This window comes from Coturnix japonica, chromosome 2 (assembly GCF_001577835.2).
Source record: "Coturnix japonica isolate 7356 chromosome 2, Coturnix japonica 2.1, whole genome shotgun sequence".
Lineage (NCBI taxonomy): Eukaryota > Metazoa > Chordata > Aves > Galliformes > Phasianidae > Coturnix > Coturnix japonica.
Genome location: NC_029517.1, coordinates 15,693,664 through 15,704,970, shown reverse-complemented (window position 1 = coordinate 15,704,970; position 11,307 = coordinate 15,693,664). Strand labels below are relative to the sequence as shown.

The following is an 11,307-nucleotide window of genomic DNA, read 5'->3' as shown; positions in this document are numbered from 1 at the left end:
TTGAAACATTTGACATTTCTGGTTTTCTGTTCTGCCAGGCTCCTTTTGCTGTTTTTCTTTAGGTTGTAACCCTTTTCTGGCAAACTTGCTTTGAACTGGATTGTGGGTAGGTACTTGTGGATATGACTATTTGTATACTAAAGTGTAACATTTATCTTAAAGATTTTAATAAGAGAAGGAGATAGCATTTACTTATGCAAATCTAAGTATTTTCAGGTTAAACTTACACAACAGATCCACTTAGTAACTTGTGTGCTATGAAGAGTCTTTATAAAAGCCAAAAGCAATACCTTAAGTTCAAATATCTAATAATTAAAATCTCTCGATTAGCATAACATTGCAATGCTGGTCTCTCCTTTGAACAGAATGATGTCTATGACACAAGGAGCATCTGTAAAAATATGTGTCTTAAGTATTAGAAACAAATTTGTTTCAGTGAATTTCACCATGGCCAGAAAGAGGGACTTAATGCACTTTTCTTTGTGTGTACTTTGGCCAAGGCAGAACGTGATGCCAACCGTTTGGTAATAATAATTAGAAAAATAAGTTCCTTCTTCTCATGCTATTCCATATCATTCATTTGCTTTCATCTCTATCCCAAACAAGATTAGGGGTGGAAACATGTTCACCAAGATTTTTCTCCCTAACCATGAGTAGTGTATTGCAGCATCTTTTTACTGCCTTTAGAAAACATGAAGAGATTAAAAACTGCAGTACATTACACTGACAGATGAGATGGACTCTTTTTTTTCCCCCTTATATAACTGGATAAACAGTTCTGTAGGAAAATAGAGTTATCATCATATGTTATTCTCTGCAACAGTATGTGCATAAGTAATCCTCAGCAGAGATACCTTTAATAACAGAAAATGAGAATTGAGTTCTGCTGTATGGCTTTGACTTCCAGTTCTAGCACTAGGGATGTACACTGAGATAATGTGGTACCCTGTACTGTTTCAAACCCACAGAAAAACTGGTTTCCTTTAAATGAGTGTCACGCATGTGTTTACAATTTGCTGTGATGATAACTCGTGATTACTTCTCCAGTGCTCAGAACTCTTGATACTTACCGTGCTGAACCTGTGAATAAATGAAGAGTCAGACACCTGAATAATAGGAATGAGAATAACAGTTATGTTGTTTGTGATGCTTCTTCTGTTTCATCTCTCTTCACAGTTCCTTGCAGGCTTTAGCCAAACAGAAGCCCAGCTCGGGCTTAAAAACCAATATGAGCTAAATGTGCTTTTGGCTAAACTTCAACCTTCTTTTTTCACTGCCTTGAGTCAGTGTGCCAGAAAAGGGCACCGATCTTGAAAAGAAACACCGCCTTAATTTGTCACATATGTCACCACAAACGGATGCTTGTGATGGAGGAATTCAGTAGCTTCTTAAGGAGATCAACAGATTACATTACAGTTTGAAGGGAGCATTACTAGAAGATTAGAAGCCTCTTTTAATGACTGAGATTAAAAGCCCTGAAAATCTCAGCTGCTACATTGCTTGATTTGCTAAGATCTAGGTATGTGGGTGTGCATTTTCTAACCTTATGAATAGATGTGGTTTTGGCTGATGGAGAGGGCCATAACTGGTGCCAGAATTCCTAAATATACCCAGAACATCAATTATAAATACTGTGAGCACATATCAGTGTTGTTAGAGAGGAGGAGAATCAAAGCTTTACAACACACTGGAAAAAAACCCAACAAAAACTGATGTGGTGAACTGTATTTACGTGCAATATTTAGTTCAAAAACAACAAAAAATAGAGTTATATGCGGAAAGCATTTTCGAAGTTATTTTCAATTGAGTTGTAATTAGTGCGGCAGACTTTTAACGAACAGCGTGCTGTTACTGCCATATGTATGCTGTGACTCTTAAAAGCCGTGAGTTAGTCAAAAGTTATACTAGAATGTGCTTCTACTTGTAATGTTTTTAAACTTTTCAAACATATAATTAAGACCAAACAACTGCACTCCTCTAACGATGTGTAATTGGATGGATAATGGCTATCATTGTGGCAGCGCATGCAAAGTAATTACTGCAGGCCTCTAGAACAGCAAGCACTTGGGACAAACCTAACATATTTGCAATATACAGCTGTGCCCTTTGACAGGAATGGGTGGTATCTGCATTCAACATTTGAAATATTCAGTTCTACAATCTAAAGAAAGTTTTCATCCCATTGTAGTACTCTTCTGAAGTTGTTCATCTATTAGAGCTTTGGTTTTGGTAGAAAACTCTACCCCTGGTTGTTTAACACTCTTGGCAGCCTGGAGACAGTTCAGAAAATACCTTAAGGGTTCTAGGCTCCATCAGTCATTACCAGATATCTTCACTGTCTGTCCAGGAGTTGTCCCTTCAGCTCTGAACACCCTGTATCACTTCACTCATTTTAGAAGAAAAGAAATACCTGCACAGAATGAATCCAGACTCACCATCCCCATCTCCACAGCTGTGACATCTGGTTCCACTCCCTCAGCCCAGTAGATCAGGTTGCCTAAAGCCCCATTCAACCTGGCCTTGAACGCTTGCAGGGATTGCAGCAGCTTCTTTATGCCAGTGTCTCACAACCCTCTCAGTGAAGAATTTATCCCATTCATCTAATCTGAACCTAACATCTTGTAATTTAAAGCCATTACCCTCGGATGTTCAAACTGATCATCATACCTAACTGAACTCAGAAGAATTTCTTCAGCTTGCTTTTAGCTTTGAATATCACTGCCCTATTTAGGAGCTGAAGAAAGGCCTGAGATTTTTCCCTTCTGTGGCAACTGGACTGTGGAAGATGTTCCTGCCCCCTCAGGCCCTCCCTTTCTGTTGTCCTTGGACTTTCATGGTGACAAGAACTATTGTCAAAGAAAAGACATTGTTTGGGATGACATCATTTGAACGATTGCTCTTCCTCTGTTTCATTTTTAGATCGTACTTAGTGTCAGTAACAGACTTAAGCTTTACTAGCACTGAATCCCAAGTGCAGCGGAAGTCAAGGCTGTGAGGTTAGGATAACTGGGTAAGTAGGCCAATAAGTAATTATGATAAGAAGGTTAGTAAAATTAGTAGCAGCAATAAATGGCTAAAGTTATCCTACTTGAGTTCTTTGTTCTACATTTTGCCAGTGATTGTTTTCTTAGAATTATTTACTAGAAGCAGCAGAAAATTGCTAAGCACTCTCACAGTCATAAAAATGAAAATTAAATGACGACAGGGGGGATGTCTATGACATTTGATGTGAAAAGGGCAATGGAACTAGTGTTTGTAAAGTGGAATGTTTTACACTGAACAATACAGTAGATAGATTTTACTGAGTCCAAAACAGAAGCTGATGCAAATGGGAGGATAAGAAAGGCTTAAGCAGCAACACAATCAAAGTAAAAGAGGGCCTGTAGATGTTATGACTGAAGGGTGGCACAGGGTTAGCAGTTTGGTGCATCTGTCATCAGTATTTGAACACAGCCTGTGTTCAGCAATAGAGATGTGAAATTTCAGGTGAAGTACAGGGCTCAACTTTATTTCAGTCTCTCTTCTATTATTTTTGGGTTATGATCACTGCACCTGGGCTTTTCACTTTTTACTCCTTTTAGCACTGAAGTCTGGAGAACGCTGGGCCTAGACCAGCATGTATGAAGCAGACCGTCCAAATAGGATGCAAGTCAAATAATACATGTCAAATAATACATAATTCTCCAGACTTGAAGTGCAAAGATGTTCTTCTGGAACTGGCCCTGCTGCCTAATAAAGCATGTAGGTGCAAAAAGTCATGGACACTTTGGTTGAAAGAGAAATGAAGACTACACAAAGATGGACACAGCTTTGCACAGATGGATATTCTTCAAAGGACACATCACAGTTGTGTATTCTGTTTTCTTGCTTTTGCTGATGTGCTGTTCTGTCCACAGGATGCTAGAAGTTAAAGTGAGAATTAATGCCTATATCCTTGTCCCAAAGATCCAGAAATATTACTAAAACCACTGTTCTTCTTGAATATCTTCTACTTTGGAAGAGTATCTTGCTGTTTGAGGAGAAAAATACAAATTCTGTGGGGATCTCAGATCTACCAGAGCAGGTGCAGGCCTGATCTGAACTGTGGATATCTACATGGGAACATTTTCTGTAATTTCAGGTTAGATAGAGTTGGAGACCTTCAAGACCTACAGGGATGTCTAGTTGTGTGCCTAAACATGACTTCAAATTAATCAGAGATTACATGCCTGTGTATACTAGGTGCAGTACCATACATATGGGTCCCAACAAAGATCGTGATAAGGATTGTGTAAACAGGTAACAAAGCCAGTCTGTGCTTCAGAGAGCTTGCACGAGTGAAAAACAAGTTGTAGTAGCTGAGTGAAATAAGCCAAATGATTTTATGTTCTGAAAAGATCAAAATAATGAAATGAATAATTTAGCTGAAGTACCAGTTTACCGCCTGGGGACACACTTTGTAGCTGATGTTGTGGCACCCACACTTTTGAAAACAAAGTCTGTAAGTAATATGAATCCTAAGATGTTTATCCAGGCTTTTAGAGACATTTATCAAGTGAAAATGCATCCATGCATGCACTCACATATGTATACACACACACAAACAGGTTCTTATCACAGGTCAAAATACCTTGCTGACAGTGATTACAGGTTTAGAAATAACATTACTGTTCTTTAACTTGATAGAATGATAAACAAATGAGAAACAAGCTTTAAATGATCTTTCTTTTAGCCAGATCTGGTATTTTTCTGAAGTTTCATCTTAAAAATTCTTCATTATCTGATGCTTTGTCATGTATCAAAATGAATACTGCACTATTACTAAGGTGTGATTCACTAGGGTTTTTCATACCCTGAAATATGTTTTTCCCAGCTAACCATTACCTTGGAGGATCAGCAAGAGGCTGCTGGGTTTCCAGCAGTGAAAGTAAGTTTGCAGCACAGACCTGGTCGTGCATGCATAGGGTTTCATGGGTATTTGGTGTTCTCTGTGCTGTCCTTGCTACAAAAGTTAAGATAGTGGCCTCTGGTTCAACTGCTGAAAGCTTCTCTAATGTTTCCATTTAGAACTTTTTGAGAGAAAAAAATATCTTCTCTCTTTAAAATAAAAAGGCAAGGAATGGTTGGGTAATGGAATTATATTTATTAAATGCCATCCCTTCTTTATGTAAAAAAAAAATACGTAAGAAGGGTAACAGTCATTCTATACAGGCTAGGTGAAGTTTCCCAGACAATCTGAGACTGCTAGGGAGGTAAGGTAGTTAATAAACCCAAGTACTGATGCTATTGCTTGGACAAACTGTTTCCTACCAGGTGGTTCTGCTTATCACTATGGAAATAAACTGCTACAGTGGGAGTCTTGTTTACTCTTTGGATGACTCCTCTCTCTGTAACTTGTAATTGCGAAGTGGTGGGATGCTTCACTTTAACACAAGAGAAGAACAAACAGGGCAAAAGTAATAGTGGTGGGAGCAGACACATTCTGTTTGTTGTACTTTCATCTTACAAACTAACATGATTTAAGTTCTGAAATATTCTAAACTGAGGAAGAACTGGACAGGGTTTTGATCTTCTTAGCATTACATAATAAAGCTTATTTTTTGATATCTTGTTTAGCTCTACAGAAAAACTAACATGGATTTGGGCCTGATGAAAGAAGAAAAAGACCAGATTACTAAAAAAGTACTGGAGATAAATGGAATAGTAGTAAATAATTTCCAGAGGGCATTTATTTGAAAACTGCTGGCCCAGAAGTGAATGAGATGAAGGTAAGGTGACATACTAATTAAAGGGTAAGTTGATTATAATGATATAATTATGAATATAAAAAGTTACTGTGAAATTTACATCTAAGCATTCAGAACCTGACCCTGCTGACTGTGCCAGCCTGGTCAATACTTTGTACATGTTGTAAGTTGCTCTTTCTCTGTGGAGTCTTCATACGTATGTAGATGAGGTTCCTGTATTTCAGTGAGAGAGATTTGAATATTGTATTTGTAGTTATTAGATAATTAAACCTCAGGAAGTAATGAAAATAAAAATTCCTTGAGAAAAGAAAGTCAGATGGCTGCTAATAAGGCAGGAAACCATTTGGCTCTTGGAGAAATGCAGCACTGAGGAGAGGCAGTTAAAGATGGCTGGGCAGTGGGTTGCATGGGTATCTGAGAGGAGGAACTGGCTCCAGCTGTACTTGGTTGCAAGCATACCATTGAGACAGTTTTTTGAATAGAAGCAATGCACTGGCATCAAGGACATGTGGGGATTCATACTGATGATAAATCTGATTCCAGATGTGTTTATTTTTTGCTTTGGAAATTCTTCTGTAAGACAAAGATCATGATGCTTTGTGTTTGGAAGAAGCAAACTGGAGCAGTACAGCTGTGACTAACAGGTGGCAAGAAATCATTTATGGGGTAGGCTGCAAACTGCTTGTGATCCCACCTGGCCTATTAATACTGGTATTCCTACAGCCAATCATCCCTTTTACTAACACAGACAGACAGCAGAGCATCATCGAGCTGTCATGCAGCTGCTTCATGCTTGCTACCACACCATTCATGTGTTCCTTGCTTTCTCCATTTCTCTTGAGCATATTCTGAGATACTGTCAAAGAGGCTTTCTTTCTCCAGGAAGCACAAGTACACGACTAGTTATTTTCAGTGTGGCAGCTGAGAATTTGCAAGCATATATGGTAAAACTTCTTAAAAGAATGTCTCCAAGGCAACTATTTTAATCTTCTAAGCTAGATGATGGATGACAAAATAGTTTAAAAAATGTAGCTGCCCTTACAGCATTCCTTAGCTTTTGTAGGTCTTTAAGGCTACTCTTGTAATCTAATTAATGCCAGGATCTAAGCCCAGGCTAATAACCGGATTGTTAGTTCAGTTGCTGGCACAGTTTTGGCATGTGCCAACTTGCACGTTCCCCAGCAATGCTTGGATCCAACCCAGAGCTCCGCTTCCACTGGGCACTGATCCCACATGGCAGGAGATGAAAGCTAGACTTTGTCCCTCAGTTTCAAGGCCAGAAGATGAGTGTCTTGACCTCTTCTATTTGCTAGTATAGTAGCTGCCTAATATTCTTAATTTTGTTTCCAATGGAAAATGCCAACAGCTACTTATTGAGATAGAACAACTTAGCAATGCCACCATAGTGCACAGTAAAGGGATGGGATCCATCTTTGAGGGACAAAGTGAAGCATGCTTTTATATATTGTTATACCAAATGACCTGTGTAAAGGTCTCGCTTCATGCAATCAAATCTTTATGTGGAATTGTGTGAAGAATTAATGACAGAGGAAACATTGAGAGTACTATGGAGTAGCTGGGAGAAGTACCTGGGGATGATAGTCCTTGATGCCACAGCCTGGCAACAAATCCAAGTACTGCAGCTGAGGGGAGCGACGTAGAAGAAAGAGTAGCAGCAAAACTAGGGAAAATGATACAGCCCCCTTTGTCTTTTTGCTTGTCTCTTCCAGTTCTGTGATTTATGTCTCTGCTGGGAAACCTGTAAATGAATGAAGCCATTTGTTGGGATAAGCAAATCAGCGAAATTCAACAGCTGGACACAGAGGAATGGAAATGTAATAAAGACTTCTTTGTGAATTGAACTTAGTTCTTGCAAGTGTTTTCTTGATGCTGCCTGAAGCAACCCAGTGAATTATGATGTTTGACACACAAAGAAACAAAAAATAAACAAAAAAAATCAAACAAACACCATGCTGGGCCAACAGCTAATCACAGAAAAGAATAATTTCTTTATTTTATCTGTTGCATGTACATAAGAGAGACTAATCTTGATGGGATAAGTGAGTTTTTGGCAGATATGTTCATTTTGATTTGAAGCCTATGCATATTTACAGACTGAACAAAGAGGAAATACTAATCTGGTAATAAAGCCTCTTATTCTAATACGTACACAACATTCATAATACAGATCTTGCGACAGAAAGTAGAAGTGCTGAGATAAAATATGTTTTAAAAACAAAGAAATACATTGTGGCATTTTGAACAGGAAATGGAAAATACACAAAGCAATTTTTTATTAAATAATAATTTGGTGGAGAATGATTTCTTCATTCTGGCCAAATGTATTTCAACATTTGTGACAGTGCTAAAAACTAAAGTTATGATTTGAATTTTCAAGACCATGAGATATATGACTGCATCGTAAAAGAGTGTATCCATGCAAAACATTTTGATAATCAGCAAGAGTGAGAGAAGAGAACGATGTGCACTACAACTGAATTTGAGTTTGGTAGCCTAATTACATTTTAGAGGTTGCATAGCGCCCTGAGGGCTCTGCAGTCTGTCTCATTCTGCTCAAAAGGTTGGTCAACTCATTGCCATTGCCATTTTTTGAGTAGTATCAATAAGACATTTGTCTTCTGCTTACCAAGTGCCAGTGAAAATTGCTGTTGCATCCAGGTGTATATGGAAATGAGATTTGTTCATTTTTATGTGGTTATGTGCAAATATAAACAAAAATACGGAGCCATAAATGTCAGCTATAACCTTTAGCTTTAAGGTCTCTATTAGCCTGGAGGTAATGTTGGATAAAAGAGAAATAAAATTGAAATGGAAACGAAATATATATTTTTTAGTGTAATATAATTTTGACACTACCAAGCCCAAGCAAATAAATTAGTAACAACATTAAATCTGCTAAACCAAGCTTTCCAAACAGAAGGCAGCTGCAGTCCCATGTTATGAACACTGTATCTGTCTCTCAGATTCAACCAGTAGCTTCCCCTTAAAAGAAAAGAGTGCAACAAGAGCAATGAGAATCAAAATAAATTATTAAACAGAGAACTCAAATTTAGGAACATATAAGAGGAGGAATATTTATTTCTTCCGAAGAAAGAATTCTGTCTGCAAGACAATGTAAATCCCTATATTGTCAGTCTTATTAGCTGCACTTGTTGCCGCCATGCTTAATAGCCTTGCTCCTGGAATCACTCTGCTCCTGTAGAGGTTTTATTTCCGAACATTCTTAAGATGAATAAGTCATTTTGTGTTGCATACAAGATCCACTGAATAAAAAAAAATCTACCTTGAGTTAATTTTTTTCAATGTAACATTCCAGGCCTATTGAATTCATGAGCTTTTAAGGTAGCATTAAAGGCACTTTAATAAGCTGCAACACATTGTGACTCCCTGTTCCCTCTGTACTGCTTAATGGTTTTAGGATTTGCTACCATTAGGCTAAATTGAACTAATGCTTGGAAACTTACTTTGGTAACTGGGAGGAAGGGGGGGAAATGTCATTCATTAGTCATTAATTGTTTTTGCTTTTCATATCTCACTTTAAAATATCTCTAGAGCAATATACTGAACACTGTTTTTCAATTGGAACGGAGAGAGAAAACCACAAAGCTGAAGGAGCAGCCTTTTACCTGGACTTTTGTGATCTTAAGAGTAATAGAGCATTAAGACAATTTGCACTAGGAGGACCATTCTAAAGATGATGTTACCAGGGCATTCAGCTAATCAGCACTCACCACGTGTGAACCACTTGTACCACATTCAATACCAGCTTGCTCTAAACAAAGATGGTGGCGTTAAAACACAATCATAGCAGTGTCTACCAAACTTAAGGAGTTTTCTGCTTTGCAAATAGTAATAATAATAATAATAATAATAATAATAATAATAATAAAGCCTTCCTTTTATTTCTGCATTTCATGAATTTCCTGAGACTTCCCAGGCTGAGGGAGTGGCTTTATTCATTGCAGATGGTAGAAAACAGTGTTCAGTAGGAAATAAATGATAGAAAAACAAATCTCCGCTTGCTGTTATTTATTGTTCATTCTTTAGAGGCCTTAGTTTGGCAGCCTGCCTCGTCATTGGTGATTCCTCAAGAATGCTCCCCTGCTGTGATCTGTTTGGGCTGGGTATGATGAGATGGGGTGGGACTGGATTTGATGAGATGGAATGTGCACTGGAGTGAAGATTCAGGAGTACTGCTTGCTGTTTGTCCTTCTGTTCCTTCTGATGGCAGTTGCTTTCTAGTGCCTACTAAATGAGGGATCAACTCATGGTGTCCAGCTATATGTCCTGTCTCTTTTCTTATAAAAGTAATTGTTAGTTTTACTGTGTTTCGTAGTTTACTGATGGGATAGTGCTAGAAAACTTGGACAATTACCACTAACAGTGCTTATGCACCAAGTCTGAGGTTCAAACAACATTCCAGTTCTGGAGACAGATAGTTAGTCAAAAGCCAAATTTAGGATGCATGTTTTTTTTAGTGTCTACTTCCCTGAGAAATGTGCAGTTCGTATTTTTTCTCAAGATGTCCTGAACCCGAGAGTGAAGTTTAATGTTGTTTTTAATAGAAAGGTCAGTGACGACTGGCTGCATTTCAGAAATTCCTACGTGAAAGGAATTTCTTTCAGCAGTGCTGCCAACAAGCAGTGATCCAAGCCCAAGTGAGGTCAATTCACCTGCCCAGGCGATTGCAATGGCTCAGATTGTAACTGGGATTTCTGAAAAGCTGGCATTCTACATATCAGTCAGCCAGGCCTGAATGTGGGGATGAAAGGGCATTATTCTGTGATTTGGCACTGACTCTTCTCTGATGCTTATTATTCTTCAGCTATTCCTGAACACCATTTGTTGCATCCCTGCCTCTGCCCTGGTGGAAGCACTGCTGCACTCCAGGTCTCCTCTACCCTCTCTCCTCCAGGTAACTTTTTGTCCTCAGTGTTGATTTTGTTACAATTCACTCCAAGTTTGCTGGTCTGCTTTTTATATATTCAGTTCCAAACAAACACCCTCAGCTCAGCCATTCTTTCAACTTGCAGAAACTTTGTTTTGTTGGAATCTGGAATCTCTGTGCAAACATCTGTTGACACCAAAGCTCACAGCAGCAGTCATAAAGACCCCAGTAGTAATTTACAGCAAGCATGGAATATATTGAGTTGGAAGGGACCCATAGGGATCTGCAAGTTCAACTCCAAGCTCTTTCTTACTTTCTTGTTGATACAGATGCCATCTAAAAGTACTGGTGAGGTAGGCAAAGATACCATATTCTTCTTGGTACGAGGGAACTTTCCCAATAGAAGACAGTTTATTTCACATGAACAACATTTTGAGAGTGGACAGTCTGGACGTCTGAGGAGAGACAACAGTCCACAGCTACAGAAAGAATGATTTTAGAATGACAGAATCTTTTGAGTTGGAAGGGATCTTTTGCTGTCATTTATGTTTTTTCACTGTCTGAAATTAGAACCTCTCCTGAGAGATATCCCCTTATGAAAAGTATTTTTTATTTTACTTGATTGTCTTAATTTAATAGAGGTCTTTTCCCAGCATTTGCTTGTTTTTTGTT

The 11,307-nt window shown here is 38.4% G+C and overlaps 1 long non-coding RNA gene across 1 annotated transcript; it reads left to right on the top strand.

The window, feature by feature from the left end:
• LOC107308968 lies at nucleotides 1-7,588 on the top strand. The gene is made up of 3 exons (XR_004306382.1): nucleotides 1-106; nucleotides 5,596-5,747; nucleotides 7,457-7,588. It is a non-coding gene; the product is annotated as an uncharacterized LOC107308968 (long non-coding RNA).
• Nucleotides 7,589-11,307: the final 3,719 nt, after the last annotated feature.